Source organism: Mercenaria mercenaria, chromosome 7, assembly GCF_021730395.1.
Source record: "Mercenaria mercenaria strain notata chromosome 7, MADL_Memer_1, whole genome shotgun sequence".
Taxonomy (NCBI): Eukaryota; Metazoa; Mollusca; class Bivalvia; order Venerida; family Veneridae; genus Mercenaria; species Mercenaria mercenaria.
This window is the reverse complement of record NC_069367.1, coordinates 19,419,918-19,438,505: the sequence shown is the minus strand read 5'-3', so window position 1 is coordinate 19,438,505 and position 18,588 is coordinate 19,419,918. Positions and strand designations below refer to the sequence as shown.

Sequence of the window (18,588 nt, the reverse complement as noted above, 5' to 3'; positions counted from 1 at the left end):
ATCAGGATTATTTCCAGATTTTTTATTAGCGCAGGGCCGATATCCCGCGCAGGATACAGATGTAACAAAATATTCGTTTGGCAAAAGCTACAATTTCAGCCTGTAATCACAAAACAATGATAAAGTTAGCATGGTTTATGAAATATATCCAAGTTATCAGGATTATTTCCAGATTTTTTATTAGCGCAGGGCAAACACATCTTGTGCAGATAACAAATGTAATATTTCGTTCTCGTTATGACGGAAATCACGCTTCTTTCTATTTTTTTTCTACTCACAAAACATTTTTATGAAGTTACATAAATAGTATCTTTTAGAATTGAAATATGTTTGAAATATCGGCGTCAGTTCATAATTTGCTATTAGCGCAGGAACAACACCCGCGCAGGCTACGGATGAAACATTATATTCAGATTTTCAAAAGCTACATTTTTAGATTGTAATCGAAAAACGAAGTAAAAGTTAAAATGGTTTATAAAAGATATTCAAGTTATTGGAGTAATTTTCAGAGTTCTATTAACGCAGGACACACATCTTGCGCACCTACAAAATGTAAAATTTCTTTCACATTTTGACGAAACTTATTAGTTATTCTACCTGTCTCACTATAAAACATTAAAAAATGATATAAGTATAAAAGATCTGTAAGAATCATCTTTTAATTCTACTTATTTTTGTTTTGTTTTTAATCTTGGCCATGTCAAGAGATACGCTCAAGTTCACGGTTGGTAAAAAAGAATTGCGCTTTTTCAATATAATGAAAAAAGCGATATGGTGAATTGTGGTAAGTGTGTGGCAATTCAGTCTTTTATGTAAGTCTCCTTTATGTTCTATATCCGGTATAAAATGAATGCGTGTGATCGAATGAAATAAAATTACTTTAGTTATAAAAAGAATAGAGAGGACGATGTGGCTATCTGAAGGAAATCACACCTTCACGCATGTTTGAGCTTTATTGCATATTGTATCATACTGCAGATATTGAAACCTGGTGACCGACTCCCATGAATTTACTGATGTTGAAATAAATTTATGACACATTTTTAAAACCTAGATTTGCAATATCAGTCTGTAATTATTAAACAATGTAAAAGTTAGCATGGTTTATGGCAGTTATTCATATTATCAGAGTAATTTCCAGATTTTCTATTAGCGCAGGACACATCTTGCGCAGCAAACTTTCGTTCATGTTCTGGCGAAAATTACTCTTTTGTACTACAAAACATTAAAAAATATCAATACGATCTGTAAGAAATGATCAATGTATATTTGAAATATCGGTGTCATTTCAGGATTTGATATTAGCGCTGGATCGACATCCCGCACAGGCTACGGCGTTTAAAAGTTAAAAAAAAATAAATAAAAAAATAAATGAAAAAACTTGTGTTATTAAATATACTTTGGATATTTTGTATCATTTTAAAGTTTTTTTAACACCTATAACAAATGACTCTTAATACCGTCGTCAACAGAAATTTTTAGTCCATAAACTACCAGGGACGTGAGCATCTCATTGAAATTACCGCATAAATACGCTCATTTACTTTAAAAAAATGTTTTTCTTGTTCTTTACAAATTATGCACAGTCAATTCACACCTTTACGCGTGCATGATCACTGTCAGTTTTAAAATTAAACTGTTTTATGTAGGCCTACAAGTCTAACCCTCTAATGATATTCAATTATATCGGGAGATATCATCCATATGTTAAAAGCGCAGCCTCATTTACCAAACGCGCAAGACAGTTATCCTGCGCATATAAGAAATATATAAGGTTGCCCGATTTACAAATCGTTGCGCAGATAACAAATTGGTTATTTGCGCTGCGCAATTTACCAAATGCGCAGATTGGCTATATGCGCGTAACATCTACACCAGAATGACCTTTAGAATCTCCATCACCTGTGTGGTGTGAAATCTGAAGGTCTTTAGTAATATCCTTAGATACCATTTCATTCCATTTGGCTTCATCACCAATGGATTGGGCCTCATCTAAATTTGCTGTACAGTGGCCTGGATGATTGGGGCACTTTACATTTTTATACCCTTGATTTCTTAACTTAGAAGCAGCTGTACATGCTTTAAGGAGGTAGGTTACCTTCATATTTGTATGTGCGCATGTCCAACCGGAAGCTAACGTGACGATTTACGACGACGTTTACGACAAACTAAATGTGTTTGTATATTCATTCTTCTGAAAAAAAAATCATGAACCTGTCTTCGATCCGATGCTTTATGGTTTAATAATGCAGAAAAAATTAATAAATTGCCGCAGAAACGCTTCAAAACAATGTTGTCTTAAAATGACGTCATTGACGTCATGACGTTACGTGTCAGTTACCGCGCAAAGTTAATAGCTTTTATCTTGAAAGTACGTAATTCTGTGCATTTTCTTTATTTTAACTATTTCTAAATAACCATTATTTGCTGAAATATTTTTATGAGTCTTTTGCTCTGAATAATAATCAATATTTTGCTTTTTTTATGTAGTTATAACGAAATGTTATGCGGAATGTAAGAAAATGGATAATGGTAACCAATGTTATTTGGAATATAGTTGGGTAAAGGTTACTTGTTACGGCCATTTTCAAATAAAAGATCTCGCAGTTTGATTTGTAATACCTATTTTTCAGGTTCCGTTGATAATTTGTTACTTATTTACTAAAAGTAAGATCTAAAATTGTTCAAATTTCAGTAGAAAATTGTGGTTTCTTGAATTGAATTGATGTTACCATGGAAACGAAGCCCGTGACCTATGTATCTAAATGTAAAATTCAAAAGCGTTGACACTGGTCTATTTAAGAAACACAGCTTCGGCTTTTTATTTTCATTTCAACAATATCTATGAGAATATTAGCAGCATCCTTAACGATTTTTCCATGAAAAATGCCAGACGAGGGGTACTGCTGTAAGTATTCTAAGCTGTGAAATTTGTTTGAATAAATGCAAATAACACGAAAACATACTTACGTTAGAAATTATATGTTTTAAAGCTAAATCAACTAGAAAGATAATCTTATTCAATATTTTTTATAAGAAATTACGACAAAAAGCAAGATATAAGCTATTTTAAACATTTCTGTTGCCATGGTTACTTTAAACTTTAAGAAAAATAGGGTACCATATAAAGTGCTTGGTATTTTGCTAATAATATTACCCAAATATTCCATGTTGGTCATTAACAGAATGGCACTGAAGCCGTCGAAAACCCCTATTTTTATACATAGTTGTTTAAAAATGAGAGAAAATGCGTTACCATGGAAACACGAGCCCCGCGACATATACATTTTAAGCTTATATTAGAAAGCTAATATGCATGCTAGTAAAATTATCAATTATGCAGACTTCTACGGATATCAATAAAACTAAAATACAATGAAAAGTGTTAAATATCCGTATTTTCCTTCTTCTTTCAATATGAAATATCTTTGGAGGGTCATGTTCTTCAAACCTGGATTAAAATTGAACTTGAAGGGACAGAGACAAACGAAATTGAAATTGTAGCAGTTAAAACTTCATATTACACGAAATGCAAAATAATGCTGCGTTTCAACTAATTTGAATTTACCCTTGTAACAAGGTAACCTTCCTCCTTAACACCAACAAATGCACCAATAATTGACTTTCTATGTGTATTATTTTCACAAATAGTTGTTGCGACAATGGTGCCAGCTTGAAAGGGCGTACTTTCGGGTTATTGTAGCAGGAGTCCCCTTCGGTTAAGACTTCTGAGCTATTTGAATTACCACATTTCGCATTTTCCTGTTTAAGTGACTGTCTTACTTCATTCATATTCTGTTTGTTAAGGGTTTCAATGTTTTCACCAACTTTATTTAACAATCTTTGCATACCAGTAACACAGGGTGGAATTATCTCAGCATGGGCCAGTAATATATAGCTGCACCTGTATTACCTATTGGGGTTGTCATTACACCTAACTGGAAGCCAACATTGATTTTAACAGCTTTTCTACCCCTTCCTTGTTTTTCAACCTCATCATAAAGCTTATAATAATTACTAATATAGCTAAATTTTGAGCATTTAAGCCGCTCTTCCCAAGCTAATCCCCATTTACGAGAAGATTCAGCATCAAAATTCAGATTGCCATCACATATGTTTTCACCATTGCAATGCCTTTTTATTTCAGAGTTAAACATTTCCTGTAGCAGCTTAGGACAGTACAGTTTGTGAGTTAACAGATCAGGGTGAGCCTCAGTGTTTCCTGGTGTACTGTACTCATCCGCCAACTTAGGACAGCTGTTTAGTGATCGCAGAGGTGCGACACCCGTTTCAGAGCCATTTACATCATTTAGTGTAAGTAAACCTTCGTTATCATTAACCCTTGACTCAAAAGTCTCTTTTGTAAGTCTAACATACTTTTTTGCAGTAACACTTCAACACTTGTCTGACTAAGTAAAGAAATGTAAGTTTTACCTTCATGAATTACCCCCTTTTTAAATCCGACAAGTCTGTTATGACTTTTACGGCAAAATTTCCGTGGCATCTCACTTGAAGAGCAGCTTATTTCTTAACAAAATGATTATTTACACTAAACCTGTTTTTTTCTATTTTATTTTCTAAATTATATGTGTTAGTAACAAGGCATGCAGAAACTTAACTAACATTTCAGGAGGATTCCTGTGTCTGACAGTACTGAACCTGAGGAATTTCACACATTTTTGAGCAGAGACCAGGTGTGCAGTATCAACACCTTTTTAGTTACATTTTGACATGAATTGTTGGAGAGAACTTGAATACCATGGCCATGAGATATGACTTTAGCTATAGAATGCAAAAATATGCAGAATTGTTGCATTTGTGATGAAAAAAAGAGAATTTTCCCATTTTTTACTGAAAAATAAGCTTTTTTTTTAACAAAAAAAAAATCACTAAACACTAATTTTGTTCTATATTTTATCACAGTTGCATAGTTATAAGTTTTTAGCTCACCTGTCACAAAGTGACAAGGTGAGCTTTTGTGATCGCGTAGCGTCCGTCTGTCAGTCTGTGCGTGCGTGCGTTCGTGCGTGCGTAAACTTTTGCTTGTGACCACTCTAGAGGTCACATTTTTCATGGGATCTTTATGAAAGTTGGTCAGAATGTTCATCTTGATGATATCTAGGTCAAGTTCGAAACTGGGTCACGTGCCGTCAAAAACTAGGTCAGTAGGTCTAAAAATAGAAAAACCTTGTGACCTCTCTAGAAGCCATATTTTTCATGAGATCTTCATGAAAATTGGTCAGATTGTTTACTTTGATGATATCTAGGTCAAGTTCGAAACTGGGTCACGTGGGGTCAAAAACTAGGTCAGTAGGTCTAAAAATAGAAAAACCTTGTGACCTCTCTAGAGGCCATATTTCTCAATGGATCTTCATGAAAATTAGTCAGAATGTTTACCTTGATGATATTTAGGTCAAGTTCGAAACTGGGTCAACTGCTGTCAAAAACTAGGTCAGTAGGTCTAAAAATAGAAAAACCTTGTGACCTCTCTAGAGGCCATATTTCTCAATGCATCTTCATGAAAATTGGTCAGAATGTTCACCTTGATGATATCTAGGTCAAGTTCGAAATTGGGTCATGTGGGGTCAAAAACTAGGTCAGTAGGTCTAAAAATAAAAAAAACATTGTGATCTCTTTAGAGGCCATATTTCTCAATGGATCTTCATGAAAATTGGTCAGAATGTTCACCTTGATGATATCTAGGTCAAGTTCGAAACTGGGTCACGTGGGGTCAAAAACTAGGTCAGTAGGTCTAAAAATAGAAAAACCTTGTGACCTCTCTAGAGGCCATACTTGTGAATGGATCTCCATAAAAATTTATCTGAATGTTCACCTTGATGATATCTAGGTCAATTTCGAAACTGGGTCATGTGCAGTCAAAAACTAGGCCAGTAGGTATAAAAATAGAAAAACCTTGTGACCTCTCTAGAGGCCATATTTTTCATGAGATCTTCATGAAAATTAGTGAGAATGTTCACCTTGATGATATCTAGATAAAGTTCAAAACAGGGTCACGTACCTTCGAAAACTAGGTCAATAGGTCAAATAATAGAAAAACCTTGTGACCTCTCTAGAGGTCATATTTTTCAATGGATCTTCATGAAAATTGGTCAGAATTTTTTATCTTGATGATATCTAGGTCACATGTGCTCAAAAACTAGGTCATGTGCGGTCAAAAACTAGGTCAGTAGGTCGAAAAATAGAAAAACCTTGTGACCTCTCTAGTGGCGATATTTTTCATGAGATCTTCATGAAAATTGGTGAGAATGTTCACCTTGATGATATCTAGGTCAGATTCAGAAGTGGGTCACGTGCCTTCAAAAACTAGGTCATTAGGTCAAATAATAGAAAAACCTTGTGACCTCTCTAGAGGTCATATTTTTCAATGGATCTTCATGAAAATTGGTCAGAATTTTTTATCTTGATGATATCTAGGTCACATGTGCTCAAAAACTAGGTCACTATGTCAAATAATAGAAATAACGACGTCATACTCAGTTCAACACTGGGTCATGTGGGGATAGGTGAGCGATTCAGGACCATCATGGTCCTCTTGTTTTCAGTGTAGTTGTCTATTCCGCACTTGCTGGTGGTATATTTGATGTAATATCTTACGTTTTTTTTAGCTCACCTGTCACAAAGTGACAAGGTGAGCTTTTGTGATCGCGCGGTGTCCGTGCGTGCGTGCATCCGTCCGTAAACTTTTGCTTGTGACCACTCTAGAGGTCACATTTTTCATGGAATCTTTATGAAAGTTGGTCAGAATGTTCATCTTGATGATATCTAGGTCAAGTTCGAAACTGGGTCACGTGCGGTCAAAAACTAGGTCAGTAGGTCGAAAAATAGAAAAACCTTGTGACCTCTCTAGTGGCGATATTTTTCATGAGATCTTCATGAAAATTGGTGAGAATGTTCACCTTGATGATATCTAGGTCAGATTCAGAAGTGGGTCACGTGCCTTCAAAAACTAGGTCATTACGTCAAATAATAGAAAAACCTTGTGACCTCTCTAGAGGTCATATTTTTCAATGGATCTTCATGAAAATTGGTCAGAATTTTTTATCTTGATGATATCTAGGTCACATGTGCTCAAAAACTAGGTCACTATGTCAAATAATAGAAATAACGACGTCGTACTCAGTTCAACACTGGGTCATGTGGGGATAGGTGAGCGATTCAGGACCATCATGGTCCTCTTGTTTTCAGTGTAGTTGTCTATTCCGCACTTGCTGGTGGTATATTTGATGTAATATCTTACGTTTTTTTTAGCTCACCTGTCACAAAGTGACAAGGTGAGCTTTTGTGATCGCGCGGTGTCCGTGCGTGCGTGCATCCGTCCGTAAACTTTTGCTTGTGACCACTCTAGAGGTCACATTTTTCATGGAATCTTTATGAAAGTTGGTCAGAATGTTCATCTTGATGATATCTAGGTCAAGTTCGAAACTGGGTCACGTGCGGTCAAAAACTAGGTCAGTAGGTCGAAAAATAGAAAAACCTTGTGACCTCTCTAGTGGCGATATTTTTCATGAGATCTTCATGAAAATTGGTGAGAATGTTCACCTTGATGATATCTAGGTCAGATTCAGAAGTGGGTCACGTGCCTTCAAAAACTAGGTCATTACGTCAAATAATAGAAAACCTTGTGACCTCTCTAGAGGTCATATTTTTCAATGGATCTTCATGAAAATTGGTCAGAATTTTTTATCTTGATGATATCTAGGTCACATGTGCTCAAAAACTAGGTCACTATGTCAAATAATAGAAATAACGACGTCGTACTCAGTTCAACACTGGGTCATGTGGGGATAGGTGAGCGATTCAGGACCATCATGGTCCTCTTGTTTTCAGTGTAGTTGTCTATTCCGCACTTGCTGGTGGTATATTTGATGTAATATCTTACGTTTTTTTTAGCTCACCTGTCACAAAGTGACAAGGTGAGCTTTTGTGATCGCGCGGTGTCCGTGCGTGCGTGCATCCGTCCGTAAACTTTTGCTTGTGACCACTCTAGAGGTCACATTTTTCATGGAATCTTTATGAAAGTTGGTCAGAATGTTCATCTTGATGATATCTAGGTCAAGTTCGAAACTGGGTCATGTGCCATAAAAAACTAGGTCAGTAGGTCTAAAAATAGAAAAACCTTGTGACCTCTCTAGAGGCCATATATTTCACAAGATCTTCATGAAAATTGGTCAGAATGTTCAGCTTGATGATATCTAGGTCAAGTTCGAAACTGGGTCACGTGCCTTCAAAAACTAGGTCAGTAGGTCTAAAAATAGAAAAACCTTGTGACCTCTCTAGAGGTCATATATTTCACAAGATCTTCATGAAAATTGGTCAGAACGTTCACCTTAATGATATCTAGGTCAAGTTCGAAACTAGGTCATGTGCCTTCAAAAACTAGGTCAGTAGGTCAAATAATAGAAAAACCTTGTGACCTCTCTAAAGGCCATATTTTTCAGGGATCTGTATGAAAGATGGTCTGAATGTTCATCTTGATGATATCTAGGTCAAGTTCGAAACTGGGTCACGTGCGATCAAAAACTAGGTCAGTAGGTCTAAAAATAGAAAAACCTTGTGACCTCTCTAGAGGCCATATATTTCATGAGATCTTCATGAAAATTAGTCAGAATGTTCACCTTGATGATATTTAGGTCAAGTTCGAAAGTGGGTCACGTGCCATCAAAAACTAGGTCAGTAGGTCAAATAATAGAAAACCTTGTGACCTCTCTAGAGGCCATATTTTTCATGGGATCTGTATGAAAGTCGGTCTGAATGTTCATCTTGATGATATCTAGGTCAAGTTGGAAAGTGGGTCACGTGCCTTCAAAAACTAGGTCAGTAGGTCAAATAATAGAAAAACCTTGTGACCTCTCTAAAGGCCATATTTTTCATGGGATCTGTATGAAAATTGGTCTGAATGTTCATCTTGATGATATCTAGGTCAAGTTCGAAACTGGGGCATGTGCGGTCAAAAACTAGGTCAGTAGGTCTAAAAATAGAAAAACCTTGTGACCTCTCTAGAGGCCATACTTGTGAATGGATCTCCATAAAAATTTATCTGAATGTTCACCTTGATGATATCTAGGTCAATTTCGAAACTGGGTCATGTGCAGTCAAAAACTAGGCCAGTAGGTATAAAAATAGAAAAACCTTGTGACCTCTCTAGAGGCCATATTTTTCATGAGATCTTCATGAAAATTAGTGAGAATGTTCACCTTGATGATATCTAGATAAAGTTCAAAACAGGGTCACGTACCTTCGAAAACTAGGTCAATAGGTCAAATAATAGAAAAACCTTGTGACCTCTCTAGAGGCCATATTTTTCATGGGATCTGTATGAAAGTTGGTCTGAATGTTCACCTTGATGATATCTAGGTCAAGTTTGAAACTGGGTCATGTGCCTTAAAAAACTAGGTCAGTAGGTCAAATAATAAAAAAACCTTGTGACCTCTCTAGAGGCCATACTTTTCATGGGATCTGTATGAAAGTTGGTCTGAATGTTCATCTTGATGATATCTAGGTCAAGTTTGAAACTGGGTCAACTGCGGTCAAAAACTAGGTCAGTAGATCTAAAATTATTAAAATCTTTTGACCTCTCTAGAGACCATATTTTTGAATGGATCTTCATGAAAATTTATCTGAATGTTCACCTTGATGATATCTAGGTCAGAATCGAAACTGGGTCACGTGCGGTCAAAAACTAGGCCAGTAGGTATAAAAATATAAAAACCTTGTGACCTCTCTAGAGGCCATATTTTTCATGAGATCTTCATGAAAATTAGTGAGAATGTTCACCTTGATGATATCTAGATAAAGTTCAAAACAGGGTCACGTACCTTCGAAAACTAGGTCAATAGGTCAGATAATAGAAAAACCTTGTGACATCTCTAGAGACCATATTTTTCAATGGATCTTCATGAAAATTGGTCAGAATTTTTATCTTGATAATATCTAGGTCAAGTTCAAAACTGGGTCACATGAGCTCAAAAACTAGGTCACTATGTCAAATAATAGAAAAAAAATGATGTCATACTCAAAACTGGGTCATGTGGGAAGAGGTGAGCGATTCAGGACCATCATGGTCCTCTTGTTTGAAAAAACAGCATTTAATGACTATATGTGATTCAGCCAAATTTAACGGCTTAAACCAAAGTCTTTGGACAAAATGATGGCTGTACAAAAATAGTGATTTTGAGAAAACTACTGGTTTGTTTGGGCTGAAACTTGTTTTATAAGCCGAGTATAGATGAAACTTCACATAGACAGCAAAAAAGCTGAAAAAAAAAATTTCATATTTCCTTATAGGCATACAGACACTAAATAGCCTGAGCACCTATGAAAAAATGGTAGTCGCATAATGGCGGATTCAAATAGTTCTCAGTTCTTTTTGCTGTAAGAAGGATTTTTCCTTGAAATCATTTCTATATATTGGTTGAAATCATATTGCATGCCTATACTTGACATACTGGTAGCATTTGCATGTTGAAAAAAAGACTCCAAACTGATTTAACATGTGAAATTTATTCATACACCCCTACCCTAAATTGTGATTGTCATTTCAGTGTAAAAATTATGGTGTGTCCGTTTGACCAGAAATATTTTTCTTGCATCAAACATGACCCCTACTTTTCTTTGGATATTTTTAAAGTATAAATGTTGCTCTACAAGAAAATGTAAGTTAAAGAAATTTAAAATGGGTCTAGGTGTGTATTGCAGCATTGTGAAAACTTGTCATTTTATATAGAATATATAGTGCTGGCTATTTAGTGTGTTATAACCTCAACTGTGAGTCAATTGACCGAACACCGCCTGTCAGTCAAATTAATAAATCGATAAGCGATCAACCAATCAATGTGCTGGAATCGTCGCACACCTCCAGGCAGTGTTAATGTAAATATTACCCTCCGATATCTGCGATCTCGACACCGATAAAACAGCTGATTAATTCCTTTTGAAAATGATTATATATACGTGTACTATAACTTATTATAAATGGTTAAAATGTGTCAGTGGGGACTTTGCAAGTCCGACAGTCGCTTCCCAGAACGCAACGGTGTAAAGTTAAAATACCCTCCGACATTGCGATCTCGACACCGATGAAACCAGCTGATTTTTATCCTTTTGAAAATGATTAAATATACGTGTAAAACTTATTAGAAATGGTAAAAAAGTGTCAGTAGGGACTTTGCAAGTCCGACAGTCGCTTCCCAGAACGCATAAGCAGTGTAAAGTTTTATCTTTTCCAAATCCTAAGAAAAATCTGGAGAAGTGTCTTCGCTGGATTTAAGGCTGGGTGGACTTCGACACGAACAATTGAATGTGGAAAACGTCGACAGAAACTAGTTCAACAACCACATGTTTGTATGTACAAAAGTATGAATAAATCTAGCTTTGTTGGTTTATTTCTCAGCCACAACAGTTCTTATTGGGCATTTACCTAACAGGAAACTGCCAAAATGTTCAAGTAGCAAAAACAATATGTATCAAAAATTCCACATTATTCGTGCCCTAACTCTTCAATTACACAGTTACCTGAGACGGGCTAGTTAAACCTAAAGTGTAAGTGTATCATTATCCTTCAATGCACTTTTCCGTATTTGCACACGTGGCATAACTGATAGAGTACAAGTCAAGAAAATACTGGGAAAATGTCAAACTGAATGATAAACAACAAATATTTTTGTAATAATAAACACACGCATAACTAATTCCGTCTCCGATTGTCGGAAAATTCTGACGCTATCAATGTAAGACTCCTTACAGTACTCTTTGTCTTAAAGACACACTAATATGGCAGAAATTTCTAACCAGTCTCTTCAGGAATATCGCGTAATAATGTTGCAGCAGCAGCCATTACCGACCTAAATGTCGGAGGTTAAATCAGACTCTGCTAATTATTTTTCCATAGGCTTACATTGTAAGAAATGACTTTGTACATGAGGTGCCATTTACCCTGTCAAATAGCGTTCCAAACACAAATAAATACCATTTTTATATGGGTGTAAGGTACCTCGCATCTAACGTCCAAAGCGCATCTATCAAGGGATTCCTTATAGTCGAGGATGCCGGTGTCTAAGGTCTTACAGTGATGTTATAGTAACCCATTTACATGCGAAGTCACCTCCTGTGGCCCGCATGCAAACATTGGGATGTCCAACTGTAACAAGCCGGTACACCGGAGAAATGGAGTGAGTAACATGCAAGCATATACAGTCACATCTCGTGACTTGCATACACTTATATGTAGATGTCTAGAGTTGTCTTAGCGCCAAACAGAACAAACGCCCTAATGAATAGTAATTGTTTACTATAGTTGTATATATGAAAGTCAAAAGTCTCAAAGTTATAGCCATGCAACGAAGGACTCAGCCTATGTAATGTGATCTTCTTATGAATATACAGTAGTCCAAAAAGTCACATCTTTTCAGTTAAAATTACTTATTAATGAATAAACAGCTTAAATGTAATTACTCGCAAACCAACACAGCATCTAGGTTCAGCGACCACATGGTACCTTATTGGTGTAGGCAGATAAAAGCTTATCTGTGTCCTGTTATTATGCATTTCTAGTAATAAATGTTGATTTGCTTTTAAAGTGTTAGCAGAGCTTTAAAATGTTAACAGAACATTTAAATATTCAAAGATTCAAGGTTCATACCTTCCAAGTAGAATCCAAACACAAATATGTTTATTTAGTTACACCTTAGAGCAGATTTGTTGAGCTATTTCAGAGTTTTTCTGTTGTTAGTGATCAGGAAAGATGTTGAAGAAGAAGATTCTGAGGGCAGTTTCTGCCCTGTATTTATACACTTCTTAGGGGTACCATGTGATCACATTGACCAATCAAAAATCTACATTTTCCTGACAATGTGATCAGTCCCCAACAAAAATCAAAGACAATTCAATAATGAGACCGAGATATACCTGGCTTCAATCTGGCCATTTCCTTAAATTACAAAAATAACATGTAAAACATAAAAACAATTATTTATTTTATGCTAACTAATGAAATACTGTATTCTATCAGTTAAATATTTCCATATCTCATCGCTCACACTGTTGAAATATGAAATCTATATTTTCACACTGTGAGAGATATGAGCTCCGCCCCCTCATACATTGTGTATGAATTTTAAATTATTTGCTTAAAACAGGATGAAAATTATAGTCGCACTTTGTTCTTTATAGTATATTTCTCGATTCAAATTATTTTACTTAAAAAGAATTTCATACCGTTATGCAGCAAAATATAAAACAAAATGGAACTTGTTGCATGCGTCTTTATAACGTCACAGCACGTCTGACGTCATGTCTGTTTACACGCGTCTGTTTCCCGCGCTGAGATTAAAACAGTTGCAAAATGCATTGCTCAACGTAATTGAGCATAAAATAAAAAGAAAATTTGTTTGTTTTTCGTGAATATGGAATATATCTCACCTCGAAGTGAGAAAATTTTCACATTTTCACTTGCGCTACGCGCTCGTGAAAATATTTGAACTTTTCTCACTTCTCAGTGAGATATATTCCATATTCACTCAAAACAAACAAATATCCTCTATATAACACAAAGATTAGTTAAATGGCCAGCCTCAAATTAGGTACAATATAGTAAAACATGATAAAAATCCTTATAGAAGTAAGTGAAAATACACTTACAAAATAGGACACATTAGTCAAAAATGGTTAAAATGACATTCTTATATGTGGCTCTAATCTGGCCATTTCTTATTTTCAAACAAATAAGATACCCTAAAAGTTTCAAACAAAACTATCAAGTATTCATAAAAGCCAGCGACATCAAAATACAAAAATAGTTCGGCAGTCACAATGACCTAAATTTTATAATTGAAAATACCAATTGACAAATCAACAACTCTGATTAAAACACACATTCCTATTGTCTTGTATCTAGTCCTACTTGTAGATAAAACTCTCCTGTCCAGTCACTTTGTGATATTCATCTTGGAAATATGTGTCACCATGAAATGGATACTTAATAACTCTTATTGAATACTGATTCAGTACACATCTTAATATTCTTCACTTGGCCGAGGTATGTGAAATCTACCTACAAGTGCATGTTCAACACTTAATTTTAATATTTATAACTTATTAGCACTGTTTATTGTCTGTAAAGGAGGCATTCCCTTACATGGGCATGCCCAATCCATTTTTAGCTTACCTGTCACGAAGTGACAAGGTGAGCTTTTGTGACCGCTTGATGTCCGTCGTGCATAGTACGTCGTCCGTCAACAATTTCTAAAAAAATCTTCTTCTTGAAAACCACTGGGCAGAATTACACCAAACTTCACAGGAATGATCCTTGGGTGGCCCCCTTTCAAAATTTTTCAAAGAATTGAATTCCATGCAGAACTCTGGTTGCCAAAAGGAAAAACTTTAAAAATCTTCTTCTCAAAAACCAGAAGCCCTAGAGCTTAGATATTTGGTGTGAAGCATTGCCTAGTAGACCTCTTACAAGTTTGTTCAAATCATGACCCCGGGGGTCACTTGATTTTACATAGGAAAATCTTAAACAAGAGATCACAGAGTGATCTTGGTGCCCACCAATGTGCCATTTTTGAGTGTTCCAAATTTCAACACTTATTGACTAGCTCAAGGTCAAATTTCATTTCAGTACACAACACTGTGCATGTGGTCCAAATTTGAAAGCTGTAGCTTGAAAAATGTGAAAGTAGGTCACTAGATCAATTTCAAAGACAAAGTTCTTTGTACACAAAACTATGCATGAGCATCAAGTTTGAAGGCTGTAGTTTGAGAAATTTGAAAGTAGGTCACTAGGTCAATCTTAAGGTCAAAGTTCATTTCGGTACACAAAACTATGCAATTGGTCCAAATTTGAAGGCTGTAGCTCGAGAAATGTGAAAGTAGGTCACTAGGTCAAAATCAAGGTCAAATAACACTTCAGAACACAAATCTATGCATGTGGTCAAAATTTAAAGCCTGTACCTTCAAAAATGTGAAAGTAGGTCACTAGGTCAATGTCAAGGTCAAAGTTTGTTTCAGTACATAATCCTATGCATGTGGTCAAAATTTGAAGCCTGTAGCTACAGAAATGTGAAAGTAGGTCACTAGGTCAATCTTAAGGTCAAAGTTCATTTTGGTACACAAAACTATGCAATTGGTCCAAATTTGAAGGCTGTAGCTCGAGAAATGTGAAAGTAGGTCACTAGGTCAAAATCAAGGTCAAATTTTATTTCAGAACACAGAACTATGCATGTGGTCCAAATTTGAAGCCTGTACCTTCAAAAATGTGAAAGAAGGTCAATAGGTCAATGTAACGGTCAAAGTTTGTTTCGGTACACAAAACTATGCATGTGGTCCAAATTTGAAGGCTGTAGCTTGAGAAATGTGAAAGTAGGTCACTAGGTCAAAATCAAGGTCAGATTTCATTTCGGAACACGAAACTATGCATGTGGTCCAAAGTTGAAGCCTGTACCTTCAAAAATGTGAAAGTAGGTCACTAGGTCAATGTCAAGGTCAAAGTTTTTTTCAGTGCACAAAACTATGCATGTGGTCCAAATTTGAAGGCTGTAGCTACAGAAATGTGAAAGTAGGTCACTAGGTCAAAATCAAGGTCAACTCATGTCAAGGTTCATCTTGCCACTCAAAACCATACATGTGGTCCAAATTTGAATGTTGTAGGTTATTGACAAGAAGATTTTAAAAGCTTTTCCCTATATAAGTCTATATGAACCATTTGACCCCCAGGGCGGGGCCATATTTGACCCTAGGGGGATAATTTGAACAAACTTGGTAGAGAACCACTAGATGATGCTACATTACAAATGCCAAAGCCCTAGGCTTTGTGGTTTGGACAAGAAGATTTTCAAAGTTTTTCCCTATATAAGTCTATGTAAACCATGTGACCCCCGGGGCGGGACCATATTTGACCCTAGGGGGATAATTTGAATCATCTTGGTAGAGGACCACTAGATGATGCTTCATACCAAATATCAAAGCCCTAGGCTCTGTGGTTATGGACAAGAAGATTTTCAAAGTTTTTCCCTATATAAATCTATGTAATTTATAGAAATAAACAACAAAGGGCCATAACTCACTAAAAATCCCCCTTAGTAGAAGACCACTAGATGATGTCACATACAAAATATCAAAGCCCTAGGCCCTGTGGTTTTGAACAAGAGGTTTTTCAAAATTTTTCCCTATATAAGTCTATATAAACCATGTGACCCCCGGGGCGGGGCCATATTTGACCCCAGGAAAATAATTTGAATCATCTTGGTAGAGGACCACTAGATGATGCTTCATACCAAATATCAAAGCCCTAGGCTCTGTGGTTATGGACAAGAAGATTTTCAAAGTTTTTCCCTATATAAATCTATGTAAATTATAGAAATAAACAACAAAGGGCTATAACTCACTAAAAAATTGTTGAACCAGTCTGATTTTCAGGGGGACACAACTAGGGTACCAGTACATCATTCTGACAAAATCCCCCTGGTAGTTTCTGAGGAGATGCGATAACGAGAAATTGTTAACGGACGGAAGGACGCACGGACTGACGGAAGGACGACAGACCACGGACGCAGAGTGATTTGAATAGCCCACCATCTGATGATGGTGGGCTAAAAAACCAGAAGCCCAAGACCTTAGATATTTGACATGTAGCATTGCCTAGTGGACCTCTACTAAAGTTGTTCAAATCATGACCTCGGGGTCAAAATTGACCTGCCCAGGGTCACTTGATTTTATCATAGTAAAATCTTCAAACATTTTTAAAATAAACCAGAATGGCCTAGAACTTAGATATTTCAATGTACATGCTAGTGACCTCAACAAATTTGTTCAAATCAGACCTGGGGTCAAAATTGAACCCTGTCCCAGGTTCACTTGATATATCATAGGAAATCTTCAAAATTTCTAAAAAAACAGAGGCTAGATCTTAATTTGAACATGTAGCTTGTAGTAGAGTCTATCAAACAAACTTTGTTCAAATCATGACCGTGGTCAAATTAAACCCGCCTCATGTGTTACTTGATCTTCAAAATTTTTCTAAAAATAACCAGAAGGCTGTAGTACTTAAAGTATATTTGACATGTAGTCATTGCCTAGTGGACCTACAAAATTTGTGTTCAAATCTTGACCCCCCATAGGTCAAATTGACCCCGGCGCACCAGGGGTTACTTGATTGTACATAGGAATCTCATAAATTTGCTAAAAAAACCAGAAGGGCCTAAATTTGATATTTCTTTTATACTTCTTGTCCTTAAGTCATATTATAACATGGTGAGCGATTTTAGGGCCATATATGCCCTCTTGTTTTTCCATACAAAGACAAACCCTCAATCTGTGTATGGAATAAGTGGTGATTTCAATTTATTACTTACTAAATTGTAATTTCAGAGTATAAATAAATAGCCAGCAGATATAAAATACTTCAAAAGCCATTTGGCACCTATCAAAAGAAAATGCCTCCGTACGTGGTTACAAACCTACCCCTAGTATTCTATAAGAACCATGTGCCGTGAACGGAAAATATTACTAACATTTAATTGCTTTTCATATCAAACACACGCAGTTTCAGTAAATTGTATATTGATATTAAAACAAGTGGAAATTTATCTTCCGTTGTTGAACCGTCACATTTCACAAGTAGTCTCTATTTAGAAAAACACGTGTAGTTTACAGTTTTTCACAGGTACTCAAGAAACTTGCTTGAACTTCCCTGGTGAAGTTCGTTCTAGTTTTATAGCACACATCTGATTGGCTATTGAAACAGTTTGTCAGTCGTCATTTTACTTACACTGTGGACGCTAAAATGTTTATATGACACGCATAAATGTGCAATGAATTAAATTACACAGAATAATTATAAATATTATATTTCAAATTCAAACCATATACAAGATGAATTATCACATTGCGAGTCTCTAATGTTAAAACTGTGAATATATTGCATTCTGTTTTTGTTTGTTTAATTTCGCTTAACATTGTGCACACTGTCGTGACCTCTAACGGAATGTTCATTAGGGAAGATTCACGCAAGTTTTTTCTGTAACGTTGACTAAAAGCATAAAATATACGGATGCATATCTCTGCAATATGGAAATTGAGCCAAGGTGACTGTGCACGATTGGAACTATAAATTTGCTTGATAAATAAACAGTAGTACAGATTTTTACTGACCTGCGTGTCTTTAGTATGAATATACGCGATGAAATGGGTTAGTATATTTTTCCGTTCATGACCATGGTTCTTTAGAATACTAGAGTAGGGATAACATCTTACAAGGCATTTCTTTTATCTGGCGCAGTGCAAAATGCACAGAAAACATTACATTTTAAGATTTTAAGGAATAACCAGTCAGCTGATTCCTCATTGAATGCTATAGGTTTTTTTTTTTCAACCAATCGGAAGCCGGCAAACAATAACAAACATTTGACCATTAAGCTTTTTGTGGTACCACGTGACCCGTAGGCGGTGCAATAGATATCGTTGCAAAATACCACAATTTCTTTTATGAGTTATGGGATAATTTGTAGGTGAAAAATTGTTTGCAGAGACGTCGATGCAAGTATTGAAATAGTTTTATTCGGGATAATCTTTGTA

The 18,588-nt window shown here is 35.9% G+C and overlaps 1 long non-coding RNA gene across 1 annotated transcript in view; it reads left to right on the top strand.

Annotated features, from left to right (window-relative positions):
• The window catches only part of LOC123554797 (uncharacterized), an 83,022-nt gene extending 72,512 nt beyond the window's left edge, over positions 1–10,510 (top strand). The window contains exons 3-4 of the long non-coding RNA XR_008371622.1: positions 4,148–4,314; positions 4,631–10,510. This is a non-coding gene — a long non-coding RNA (uncharacterized LOC123554797). The remainder of the gene's footprint in view (positions 1–4,147; positions 4,315–4,630) is intronic.
• Positions 10,511–18,588: the final 8,078 nt, after the last annotated feature.